This window comes from Osmia bicornis, chromosome 1 (genome assembly GCF_907164935.1).
Source record: "Osmia bicornis bicornis chromosome 1, iOsmBic2.1, whole genome shotgun sequence".
Lineage (NCBI taxonomy): Eukaryota > Metazoa > Arthropoda > Insecta > Hymenoptera > Megachilidae > Osmia > Osmia bicornis.
The window spans coordinates 1,385,544-1,399,855 of NC_060216.1; the positions used below are offsets into that span (position 1 = coordinate 1,385,544).

The 14,312-nt window shown below is 39.2% G+C and overlaps 1 long non-coding RNA gene across 1 annotated transcript; it reads left to right on the plus strand.

Moving 5' to 3' along the window:
* The first annotated feature begins 8,201 nt into the window (after positions 1-8,201).
* On the plus strand, positions 8,202-8,885 carry LOC123988862. Its single transcript, XR_006830319.1, has 2 exons — positions 8,202-8,611; positions 8,692-8,885. It is a non-coding gene; the product is annotated as an uncharacterized LOC123988862 (long non-coding RNA).
* Positions 8,886-14,312: the final 5,427 nt, after the last annotated feature.

The window sequence follows — 14,312 nt, forward strand, 5'->3', positions numbered from 1 at the left end:
CCTTTCTTAATGTTTAAATTTTATATGCATGCATATGTAACGTCCCAGAAATAGGTACGTCACTGCACCGACGTATAGGGAGAGCGGTTCCCTAAGAAGGCCACTCGTATGAAGTATTAGGGATTATAGGTTCGTGTGGTACGCGGTTAAGGAGTAAAATCCAAACATTAGTGTGCTAAACTATTGATTTATTCAAGTAAGTAAGTAACTGATAACTGAATATGCTTCTTCTCAATATCAAAGAAAATAATAATGCTAATATTACAATGTGTGCAGGCTAGATGAGAAATACAATAAGAAATTACAATAAATACGCCCTAGATGAAAAATACAGTGGAAAATATAGTATTAGTATGGCATAGAAAAATTTTAGGCAAAAATTGGCCAACTTTGGTTTACGGTAACTCCGCTAAAAATCATAGTAAAATTATATTCTTTTTTTTAAATTAAAGCTTGAAATCTCTACTTTAGGATACTATAGTTCGATTTTAGGTGTGATGCATCCCTACCACTGTAACACCTTAAATGTGAAGGCATGTTTATTATGTTGAAAATTACAAAGTTTGACGGAATGCATGGAACATACTGTTCCATGCATTCCATGCATTTCTAAAAAAGTTTCTTTTTTAGAAATTAAAGAGGAAGGTTTGTACTTTATGTTTCTGCAAACATCATCCCTGAAAAAAAATGTGGCACGCCCATGCATTCTGTCAAACTTTGTAATATTCAACATAACAAACATGCCCTCACATTTAAGGTGTTACAGTGGAAGGGATGCATCACATCTAAAATCGAACTATAGTATCTTAAAGTAGAGATTTCAAGCTTTAATTTAAAAAAAAGAACATAATTTTACTATGATTTATCGCGGAGTTACCGTCAGCCAAAGTTGGCCAATTTTTGCCTAAAATTTTTCTATGCCATATTTCTTTTGAGCAGTGTATTAGTACGCGGCTTAAACTATGGATACAGCCAACACTCTGTGTAATTACCAACTGCGCTAAGTATTGGAAACTATATTCAGCAACTTGTACGGTATCGTCGGACACGAGCGGACTCTAGCCGACAGGTTACAATCGGTTTCTGGTCTAGCCAGAGCTATGTTAGTACAGGCCTTGTCAAGGAGCTCCGCTCCTCGCTAGCTCTTTACGCTTGAGTATTGACCTGATACTAACACCTGGTTAACACGTTGCGCACCATGAGTAGGGTATCCACAGATCCGATGAGTCTCGCACGACGCTACTGAAAAGTAAGGATTTGTCTTACTCTTGCGCTCTATCGTTGCCTAAGCAAGTCAGCGCAGAGCTTCTCCTCTACTGTCAGAGTGGTGTCTGTATTCGACCGAAGTCGGAGACGATCTGCTCTTGCACTGCGTGGAACGCCTCTATTTATAGTCAGATTTTGCTGACCAAGCGCTTTTTTTCTATATAGAATTCCTTTTGACTTCTGGAATTCCCCAGCACGTGTCTACCGAGCACCCCTACTCCCTAATCTACGCGGTCACCCTACTCTAAGGTTTCACCCCACCGCGAGATCATCGGGGTTCTGCTGGTGCATATGTATTCGCACGTCGATCATTTATCGATAATTTGATTTATCGACCGACTTAGCGACTAGACATTTACCGACCCACTGATTGGACTGAATTATCTATAGAATGTGAAATGAAAATCATTTTATTACCATAAATATATATATAATACAAATTAAACTAAATACTTCTAAAATTAATTAACAAAAATCAAATAAAACATTTTATACAAACTGTTGAGAGTACGAAGGTGATGGCGCTTGGTTGTTATTAGTATTTAGGTATTATCTAAGAGATGGAGACACGATTATTGCCATGTTGTGTGTGGATTTAGTTATCTAGGGATTTTTGGATGTTTACAACGTGGGTAAGGTGCCCGTGGAGCGCTGAAGCGCTCTGCTCGCGGCGCGGGTTTTAATAAAACACACTTTGCATTTAAGGAAAAAAAATAGAGTTTGAATTTCTTTATTTGTAGAATTTATTCTTTCAAGAAATATAACAAGACGGGTTGAAGCTTTGAATCGTTCTGAGCTTGGTGGTGAAGATCTTCGATCGATGTTGGCTGCCATCCCCTCCTCGCTGGATCCTGAATCCTCCCTCAGGATCATCCCTGGTCCAATAGTGGAGGGGCCCATCCCTGTCCGGAGGCGGTCCCTCTCCCTGGCTTCGGTCCACCCTTGGGCGAGCGGAAGATAGTGGTGCTCCGCCAAGACTAGAGAACGATTCTGTGCACACGTGGTAAGAGAAAGCGTGGGATCCAGAGAAAACGGAAGATAAAAAGGTCTCGCGCTGGCGAGCCAAGGCAACCCTTAAGAGAATTTACGACCCTCTGTAAATAAGCAGGATATCGAAGAGACTTCGACAGTTTCAAGAACCAACATGATTTTCGTTAAGAGTAACGAATTAGATACGGCCCGCAATAAATTAGTTCCTTAGAAATTTCAAGTGTGACAGTCTTATTTCTCCGGATTTCCAACTCTCTCCCAGCACGATCACCCGTGTTGAAAGTTTTACAATGTCTTATCTATTGTTTACTTATTCCTTTGAATTTTGGCTCCTAATTTATGAGCATTGATATAACATAATGCAGACATGCTGCAGTCATACTCTTATGGCATCGTCTCCATATTACATTTCATTCAGCGCTTGTGATTACAAGCTTGCGGCTAAATTCACACGATATCACACACATACATACAGGCGAGGTTCGCAACACCTCCCTCCTTATACAAAAGGTGTTTCCGATGGGAACAACTTTCCTTAAAGTATTTACGCTAGCCTAAATTACATTATTCTTCAATGAAGTATTTCTAACGTCGCATTAACCATATAATAATAATACGTTGTAGATATTATAAGTTCTCAGGATACATAACTTAAACCCTAAAGTAAGAATAGATAATAATTTTCTTTTTGTTTGTTTTTACTTTTTTATTCTTTTTTGTTGTTTTGTTTTTCTCTTAATTCTACCAAAAAGATATAACATACTTAACGCACGCAGTTTCTTAAGGAGAATCTAGTCTTATACAAGCTAACTTAAGTTTATTGGTGTGGACTATTTTAAATTTATTTATTCCTATTTCTATTTCGACATTTAGGTCGTTACATATTCTAGTGACCTTGAATGGTCCTGCCCAGGTGCAATCAAATTTCGAGGTTTTGGGTTCTTTAAGTAGATACACATTATCACCTACAACGAATCTGCTGATGAATTGTTCGGCAAGGGCTATTGCTACAGATATGGAATCAATATTAGAAAGTGGAATGGCATCTGAGTATTTTGTAAGGTTGCCCTGGAGGGTAAGTAAGTAGCGGTTTTGTTTTTTAATCAAAGGTAGTGGACAAACAATGTCCATTTGTACCTTTTCAAAAGCCTGTTTTGGGGTGTCTGTGATTTTCATGGGTTGTCTTGTTTTTGCAGAGAGCATTTTATACCTTTGGCAACTGGAGCAAGTACGTGTAAAATTAGCGATTTCCTTGGCCATGTTTGGTCAAAAGAAATCTGCTCTAATTCTTTCATAAAGTTTATGGGTACCTTGGTGACCACCGTACGGCCGACTCATGGTACTCTTTTATAATGAGAGGCCTATTTGTTAGAGATGGTAATATAATTTCCCTAGTGCAAACCGTAATGGTGTACTCAGGATTATTTAATTTCTGCTTTAAATGATGTTCAAGAAAATTCCAACTAATCGGTTCAATACTATTATTATAGTTAGGGATGCTGATATCTTTTATATCTAAAGAATCTATGAGATGTTTAAGGGAGCTTAAAGAAGATTCAAGGTGAACAGGATCTACTTGTTCATTCGAGGATGCTTTTACCAAAAGGTGAAAAACACGAAACCTTTCATCTGTGAAAACTAACGTTTCCCCAACATTAAGGCTGTACTATTTTATTCTTTCTACAGAGAATTTTCCGTGATTTACAAGATCTCTACTTGTTTGTGACGTGATTTCATAGACTGTGGAGAAGAAATGGATAAAATTATCCTTACGCATGTAAAGATGGTCCTTTGTATAGAGGATAGTGGGAGAATGAGGATGGTGAGTTGCTGGTATTGGTGAAGATGTATTTGTCAACAAAACTGTTACGTCGTTTCGCTGTGTAAGTCACTGTCTACTGAATAACAATTCCTATTAAGTCGTGTCTTACTCATATCGGGCGTCCCCGATGTTTCACCCCCAATGACACCGCTTTGCAAAAATCTGGGCTCCTCAGCCCCCATCCTGATATCAACAACAGGTCCCGGGTTGGAGGTTCGAAGCGGGGTGCTGTAGTACACCCTATCCGATATCAACGAACCTACCAGAGCCCGGGCACCCCAATCACAACAAGCCCCTTCCGTATTACAAACAGCGTGTCTCAGGTGGGAGATCCGAAGCGGGGTACTATTATATAGCCTATCCGATTCTGACGGATTCACCCGAGCCTGAGCACCCTTTACCACATGGACGACATTCCGACCGACTCCCGAGCGAGGTGCTTTTGTATTGCCTATCCGATTCTCGATCAGAGTACACGCTGGTGCCGAACCACGTAACGGAGTCCTTTCTTTATCCAAACAATCCTTCCTAAACCCACTAGCGGCATCAAAAGGGGTTTCATTCTTTCTAGACACTTCTGTCTCTAAGGAGAGCGACATTTCCCCTTCGTCTGCTGTTAAATATGCGTCGCTGTCAACAGAACTAATGTCAGAATCGCCAATTTCCATGACCGTCCCAATTTGTCCACGTGTAAGGAAAACGGCGGCTATTAATTTTTCGTTATCTCCTGATGCATCATCTAAGTCTGTATTCTCAACCTTTTCAGAGTTTACAGGAGGTAAATCGTTGGCGCCTACGACATCCTCCCGCAACCGCTCAAAAGGAGAGGCGTCTGTGTTGTCCGTCGGAGTATAATTCGTTAAATGAGCATTGTTCGGACAGGAGGAAACTTGTACCACCTGAGAAAAGTTTGGAGGATTTCGGGACAAAGCGTCGGCATTGGAATTTATTTTTCCGGGTTTGTATATTATGTCATAGTCGTACTCATTCAATTTAATTCTCCATCTCATGATTCGAGACGTAGGATCCTTTACGTTATGTAGCCAGATTAATGGCCGGTGATTGGTAACTATAGTGAATTTATGTCCATATAGATAGGGTCGGAAATGCTCAACAGCGAACACAATACCCAATAACTCTTTCTCTATTGTGGAGTAATTTATTTCTGCACTGTTTAGGGTACCGGATGCATATGCAATGGGGAGATCTTTTCTAACTTGTCCCTGGCTTAAAATAGCTCCTACTGCATAGTCCGAAGCGTCTGTAGTTACAAGAAATGGTTGATTGAAATTCGGAAATTGAAGCAAAGGCTCTGAACAGATAATATCGCGTAATTTTTCAAAAGCAGATTGAGTAACTTCGTTCCATACAAAAGGTACGTCACTTTTTAAAAGTCGAGTTAATGGCTTAGCGATTTTAGCCATCTGAGGGATAAAACGACGATAATAGCCAATTAATCCTAAAAACTGTTTAACATTTTTTTTTGTTTTGGGTAAAGGAAATAACCTCACGGCACTAATTTTTCCAGGGTCAGGTTTCACAACTTCTGAGGAAATAACGTGGCCCAGATAACCAATTGTATGTGACCCTCATATATGATATGAAACCTGCACTTTTCAGGCTGCAAAGCTAGGCCAGCGTTCTGCAAACGCGCCAGAAGAGTTCTTAGTTAACGTGAATGTTCCTCCAGTGAATCAGCATATATAACAACATCATCTATGTAGACAAAAAGCTCAATTCCTTGTAAACCTGACAATATTAAATCCATACATCTCTGAAACGTGGCAGGAGCATTTTTTAACCCAAAAGGCATCTTATTAAACTCATAATGGCCGTGAGGGGTCGAAAAGGCGGTCTTTGCTTTTGATTTAGGGTCCATTGGAATCTGATGAAAACTGGAAGCCAAATCAAGGATACTAAAATACTTTGCTGCTCCAAGTTGATCCAGTATATCAGTAATATTAGGAAGTGGATAAGCATCTGTTACGTCGCGAGCGTGATACGGCGCGCGACGTACAAAAATAAAAAAAAAAAAAGAAATTTAGTGTTTAGTTATATTATTATTTCTTTTCCTTTGGATGATTAATACGCGGTTGAGAACGGTATTATCGCTGCCACCAGTCCCAATCGCGCTCGACGATGTTAGGTCGATAACGATCGGAACAATTAAAAAGAATCGTTTAATTTCTATAATAAGATTCTGAATTTATTTATTGAGTTCGTCAATGCTCTGGTCCCATACGGGCCCCTCGTGCGAATTTGTGCGAAGATAGTAAGCGTGAATGTATAGGAAGGAAACTAGTTATGTGTAACCAAAAAGAAATATAATTTCAAAAACAGAAAAGCATAACAAAATGAATTAGTTTACATAGAGTTCGAGCTGTCGGAAATACAGAAAAATGAAATTTAGATATATGTTAACAAAATAGGTGTAATTAGGTAATATTGAAATCTATTGAATCGTAGGACAGAATTTTAAGATGATTCGAGCGGCGATTTCGGTGAACAATTAATAAGCAGTGAGAGGAAACGGTCCCAAGGGGAAAACTTGCAAAACCAACGGTCTCGTGGGCCGCCTCTCGTTATCGTAAACGGAATTATTATTAAGAATTGCGAAATGTCTTCGATACCTTAACACGATGTTGAACAGAACGATCTTGTGGGAAACTTCCAGAACACGCGGTTTCAAGATCGCTCGTTTTGCCTCACTAAATCCAGATTCGTCGTATTGGACAAAATGAAATAGATAACTTACCAAGCTCGATGTTAATTAATGCACGATAATATAAATTTGCTTAGTAATCGCTGGTGTTGTCTGGAAATCTGGAAGGCGAAGAAAAGATGAGAAACTTGTCACACGCACTACGCGTTCGCGATCGGCCTTTGTACGGTATTACGGTTACGGAAACGAAACGATTTTTATATATATGGAAAACGACGCGACGCGGAAAAAGAAAGAATATTAATTATCGAACGATTTAAAAACAAAAGAGAAAAGGATAGATATTGAAAAGTATGAAATTTAACGTATTCGTAAAGTCTTTGCCGCGGAAAACGAGAACTGCAATCTCCCGGCACTCTGCCTTTTGCAAGGACTTTACCGGGCAGCTAATTACTACGATTTTCACACGACAACTATTGCTTAACGCGAACACGGGCTCCCCGTCACGTACCTCACGATTTTTCGACGAAGAGTGATTTGCCTCAGTCAAGCGATCGTATCTCAGGGTTCGACCCGCGATCATGGGCCCAAAGTGGGGACATCATTTGGCAAATCAGGGTTCGTGTCGAAGGGGAAAGCCCGCGCGTATTGGTTTTGTCTAGGGGCGTTTCCCAAGTTCTCATCCCTTCTTGACCTTCCTTCCGACTCTGTCTATCGTAGACTGCCTTTCTCTTTTTACCCCTACAGCGCTTCGTGAATTTAGTGCGTCGCAATTTCTATACTTCTGGAATATTCGAAATCTATTACAACTTTATTTGTTCGAATTTATTAATCAAAGAGGCTCTTATAAATGATATTCATAAATGATATTTCGGTAACGAAGAACATCTAGCCCTTTTAATGGATGGTTAACTTACTATATTGAATAACTAATAAATGAATAATGTTAAATTATTCCGTTCTTATTTGTGTTTCGACGGTTTACGGAAAAAGGCAATAGATATTTGTAATTGTGAACGAATCGCGGATGTATGCAAGTACGTTACTGCATTTAATTGTCATTAGTTCCGCGTACATCAATTTTTAACGATTTTCGTATTTTCCAAACGTTCTACGTTTAACGTTTAGCTGTAGTTCGTTGTCGATGTTTATTGCCTTGATCGACCTTCACCTCGAACGTTCTTGAACGTCGGTCGACAAATTTCAAACGTCAGTGGTTGTCACGCAAACCTTCTCATTCGATAATCATTCATACAGTTTCATACCAATTGTTTCGATCTCAATTGCACTCATTCCTTGTGGAAAGGTCGGCTGACGCATGCTTTGCAGGTAGGAGAGGTATCTCGCTAGTAGGGTAGAATAAGAATTTTCTTTGTACGGCGCGGTTAGCTGGGAAATTTCCAAGTGCGTCGCACTGCTTAACCGCGCGGCGAAGGATGTTTATGATATCTCTCCGAGCGCCGGCTGTAGCCGGCGCCAGCGTGATACAGCTCACCAAACGTCCCCGCGATACTTTTATTTCTTTCGTTCGTATGCACGTAGCACATCGATAGCACTTGTCATTCTTTAGTTCGTTTTCATTTGTTTTACTCCAAAAATAAGACATGCACTGGGTTCGAAACAATCGGGACAACAGTCACGCTTCACTCTTCTTCAAACTAACAGTGTTCGCGAAGCTTCAAAGCGCAAACCAGTCTGTTGAAATAAAAGTATATTTCAAACGCAAATAATATCTTCTGTACGTCCAAACAAATTTCTTCCGTGTGTTCTATTCGAGAGTGAAGTATTTGGTCCGAATTATATAGTAATATAAAAAGAAATCTTCCTTGAAGTATTACAAGAGACTGGACAACAGCTATTAATTTTTCAAGGTTCGTAATATTTATTTAAAAATTTTATTTGGAGCTTTGCTTAGTTTGTTTTATAAAATCTTTTTGTACCCCCCTGTCAGAATGTCACGACGAAAAATTCTATTCCATGACCGATCTACAGATTCAGAAAACGATTCAGATGATCAAAATCAAAATAATGTTACACTACAGAGAAAGAAAAGAAAAAGAACTATATGTAGTACTTCCGACTCAGAATCAGAGAAGATTGAAGCAAATGACAGTTGCCGTGATATATGGACGTCAAAAAGATTTCTCCCTAAAATACATAAATTTCATCAAAAGATTCAGGAATTAAAGAAAACATCAGTAGATCAGCCAAAATCTTAGATTACTTCCAGCTTTTTGTTTCTGAAGAGTTCGTAGAACTGATTGCGAGAGAAACAAATGAATATTGTTCACAAAAGAATAATAATAATATAAACAATTCAGAAGGAACAGGGCTAGCAGAACTATACCGTTTCTTTGCTGTGTCATTTTTAATGACACGCAACAAAAAATTATCACTATTAGAGTACTGGAGTAAAGATAAACTCCTTCGTAGTGAGATTTTTGGAGAAATAATGACCAGAGACCGCTACCTCAAATTATTACAGATGTTACACTTCACCCATACGGTCAATCCTACGAATGATCGTTTACACAAAATACGGAACGTAATTGATATATTACGAACAAAATTTAGTCAAGCATTTCAACCTTATGAACGTCTGTGCATTGACGAAAGCTTGCTTTTATATAAAGGAAGGCTGTCTTTTAAACAGTACATCCCGTCTAAAAGAAATAGGTTTGGTGTAAAATCCTTTATTCTCAGCGATTGTCAGACAGGATTTGTACTAGATTTACTTGTTTACGCTGGATCATCTACAATGGTACATAGTGAAAATCAGGATATTGGAATATCTGGCGCAATAGTTGAAACACTCATGAAACCGTATCTTGGAGTGGGTCATACCCTCTATGTGGACAATTGGTATTCAAGTCCTGCTTTATTCAATTTTCTACATAATAATTGCACGAATGCGTGCGGAACGGTTAGAAAACGGAGGAAGGGAATGCCGAAAATTGACGAACGGTTAAAAAGAGGAGAGGCCACATTTCGATCATGCACTAATTTATTAGTCACAAAGTGGATGGACAAAAAAGAAGTATATATGTTGTCTACCATGCATACGTCAGAATTTGGAACTATAATCAAGCACGGAGGAACGAAAGTTATACGAAAACCTGTATGCGTATTGGATTATAATAACTCTATGGGGCGCAGTAGATAAAGCAGACATGGTCATCAGCACGGTAAATTCCACACGCAAAACCTTAAATGGTACCGCAAGTTTTTCTTCCACTTGTTAGACATTTGCGTGTGGAATGCCTATTGCCTTTACAAAGACAAAATGAAAGAACCGATATCCATGGCAAAATTCCAATTACAGTTAATCCGGGAAATATTGGGAAAATATCACCAAGCTACAAAGCGTCAACCTTTAACAGGCAATAATCATCCGGGAAGATTAACGGAAAGACATTTTCCTTCTGTTTACAAATCGGCAGGGAGAAATCGAAGTAGACGGTGCGTCGTTTGCAGTGCAAACGACAAAAGACATGAATCGAAGTATGAGTGCAAAGACTGTAATGTGGGTTTGTGTATAGATCCTTGTTTTAAAATTTATCATTGTGAAATAAATTACTAAGAATTTAATTTGATACATCATTTACCCTAAATTGTATTTTCTTTTATAATTGTTGACAAGATTATAAAATATTTAAACATTTATTTAGCAAAATGACGTCTTTTAAGCTTTTTAACGTCTTCAAGTAACCAATCGCAAGTAATATGATATATAAGGTAACAGGTGAGATTGTTAGAGGGTCAGCCAATTAGATTTGCTGATTAAGATAACCCTGGACAATATTAATTGCAAGACCTATAAACATGTCACTATGTAAACACGTAAAGAAGAGTATGATCTGGAAAAGACACGGTAACGTTGAAAGACGTAAGTCCGAAGACCAATTTCCCGACTCACAGTATGCACAGTTTGCGGAGAAGCCCTCCGTTCAGTGGCGCTTTAACGGTTTTGACTTTCTAAGTTTCTGAACTACGCAGTTTCGACTAGACAATCATCCCAAGGAAAGGTTGACTTGTATTATTTGAAAGAGCTAAATATAGCCTCCTTTGTGTGCCTCGCCTGGGATTATCTCCAAGTGATACGCACTGGCGAGGTACACAAACTTAGTATACTAACGGTTGAACTATTGAAACTAATAAGAGAAAAGAAAAAGAAGAATTATTATTTTAATCTCAAACCCCTTTCTTTGTGCTCCTCGTGTGGAATATTTTCAAGTGCAACGCACTCAACGAAGAGACACAAGTTAGGGGGAGCGCGAACAGGATACGAAAATGGGAAAAATCAAGAAAATGCCCTTCCTTGCGCCTCCCGTAAGGGAACTTCTTCCAAGTGCAGCGCACAAGACGGGAAACGCAAGGTCGGGTTATAGAAAATTAACCCGGACGTAACACATCACTGATAGTTTTTTCATTTAATTTGCGAAAGTCGATGACCATACGCCAACGTGGTTTACCTGACGGACCGGATTTCTTTGGGACCATCCAAACAGGTGAGTTGTAAGGAGAGGCCGATGGCTGAATTATATTATTTTCCAACATTGAGGTAACTTGTTTCTGTATCTCTTCTTTATGAATAGGTGGAAAGCGGTATTGCTTAGTATTTATCGGAATCTCATCTGTTGTCACGATTGCATGATGAAGAACTTTAGTGGAACCTAGTTTTTCTATTGGCAAATGGAATTGATGAGGGAATTCATTGATAATCTCCAGGATGCTAGCACGTTTGACTTCGTTGAGATCATTTAGTTCTAAAAGTTCAGCTATTTGAACCAACCTGTGAACATTGGTTTTTTCCCGACTTTAAATCTGTTGCACAACCTGAACGGGGTAATAGTGAGCTTTCTGAAAATTCTTCTAACTCAACCGGTGATATGGTTACATTTGCGCAATTGGAATTAGTATTGATTGCGAAAATTTGTGCAAACCCGTTCCGTTGTGTGACTAAAGCTTCTCCTATATAAACACCTGGATCTGTAATTAGTCTCCTTATGTAACCTACTTCGGTTTTAGATTCTTTAATTGGGACGGATATGAGTGTCTTCGTACGAGGAAACAATTTAAAAGAAGATGATGAGAGAACAAAAAATTCATCGTCAATCTGTAGGCTATTTGGCATACTATTTCCAAATCTTAATACCGCATCTTGGTTTTCTAAAAATGGCATTCCCAAAATTCCTGCCTCGGCGATGGGAAAAACATCCTGAACAACTTGGAATTTAACGTTAATGTCACGAACTTTGATGTTAACCTCTCCGCAGGTAAATACTCCTCCTGAACGAATACCGGTGAGATTATAAACGACACTAGTATTTATCTCTACATTAGAAACTATTCTCTTGTGTTTTATTAGATTCAATTGTGAGCCCGTATCAATGAGGAAGTCAGCAGATCCTCCATGGAAACAGCTGTGAATCAATTTTATCACCGGAGAATGCCCAATGTTTTTTATTTCGACCTGGGAGCAGGCCCGACGGGTTTGAAGGAAGCAATCCACGGTTCGTTCCGCGCGACTCCCCGACGTAGAACGCCCTTTGAGTTTAAATGTCCCTGATCCGTGATTTTATGAGAAAAAACACCTTGAGGCTGAGGTGAGTTCTGGCCTTGTTTCCTAAAACAACGCGCTTCCACATGACCGGTTTTTTTACAATATCGACATCTCATTTGTTCTTATCTTAAAGGATTTCGTCGCGTTTCTTGAATTTGAGGACAATGACTTCGCAGGTGTCCCACTTTATTACACTGAAAACATCGGCGGTCATCGAAATCTATTTTACGGACATTCGCGTTCCCGATAAGAAGCTGCAAAGATGGAGACAATCTTGATCCTTCGACCGTTACCGATTCTAATCTGCGCGCAACGTCAATAACAGCTTCAAGATCCGGTATTTCTTTACTATTTTTGTCTTTAAGCATTATTCTTAATATTCCGTTCCGAAGGCCGTTAATAAATGTAGCTATAGCTGTATTGTTCAATAAATCAACAACTCCGCTTAATTGTTCAGAATTGTATGTGTCCTTGGCTACTTCTATTCCGGTATTTAATATTTTGCTTACTCGCGATCCAAAAACCTCTACCGAATCGTTAGTTCCCTGTTTTAATCCCATGAATTCCTCGTTAATACTATGCATATTAAACGAACGCACGTATGCCCTTTTAAGTAATCCAATTAATTCAGCTAATGTACTTGGTTCCCGGCGATTTGAAAGTACTAATTTTGCATGCCCCCCGATTGTACCACGAATTAAAAACAGAAGACCAGCTCTATCCTCAGGCTTTACTTTGGAACTAATCAGTTGACACTCCTTAATAAATTCAGTCAGAGAACAAAATTTTCCATCAAACTGAGGTATCAAATCCTTCACTAATGAGAGACGAAGATATGACGCTGGAAGCATACTAGATGACTCTATAGAGGTTGGAGTATTTTTAGAAACAGCAGCAGCAACCATAGTCGAGGACAAAGGTACATCAGTTATTGTGCTATTAAAGGGGATAGAAGTATTATCCGTCATAACTGTATCAATCCCCTGGGATAACTGTCGAATTGGAACTAATCCTAATTCTTTCGATTGCAGATCGGTAGAAGATGCCCCGGAAGATGAAGAAGATTCCGCATTTGATGAATCTATGTTTAATTCCTCCACCAAAAATGTATTATCCCGCAGGCCGATTTTGCGACTCCTTTTGGCGCGCATGTACTTTAACTTATACAGCGGCATTTTATCAAATTATTTCTAATGGTAGTTATAAAAATAATACTCTATAGTCCAATTACTTATAAGCTAGACTTACAGTTTGGTAAGGTGATCGGCTAACGCTTCGCAATAAACCACGTTAAGGTTTCACTTAACGAGTTTTATATTTTCAAACACCAAATTCCGTCCGTCGGTAATCCGTTATCTCGGTTGGCTTTGAATCGCGGGGAGATCCTCTGGTTCTGCGATTTGATGATGATCTGCTCCGAAATAGACGCTCTCATCCAGTTCATCCGTGGTCCGCTGCTTCTGACTGTCCTCGGTTCCGTGAGAAGATCCCTCAGGTCTCCGGATTATTTTAGTCTACCTCTGTTTCCAAGTCGAGGAGAGGTCCAATGATGATGTGAACAAGGTGCATGTGATTCCGGTGGATGGCTTGCACGGCAGCCAAAATCACCTGTCTCCGGTATTCACCCTACGCTCTTGAGGAAACCGTGCCAAAACTCAAGAGAGAGAAGTTGCACTAATGTTAACAATGTTCACTTATATTATAAAAGCTCAATGAAGCAGTCCGTAAAACATTCAGTTATTTATTGAACACACGCCCGCGAGCCGGCAAAGTTATTAAAGTGTACACAAGTCTAACACAATCACTTTGTTTTGTTTTGCATTATTTACAGTTACTACACTGAATACACCTTTTTAAAATTATGCCGTTTTGAATTTATCACTTTTAAAAGTTTATCCCTTTTTGAATATCCCACTGCTGTCACCAAAATGTTGCGTGTGGATTTAGTTATCTAGGGATTTTTGGATATTTACAACGTGGGTAAGGTGCTCGTGAAGCGCTGAAGCGCT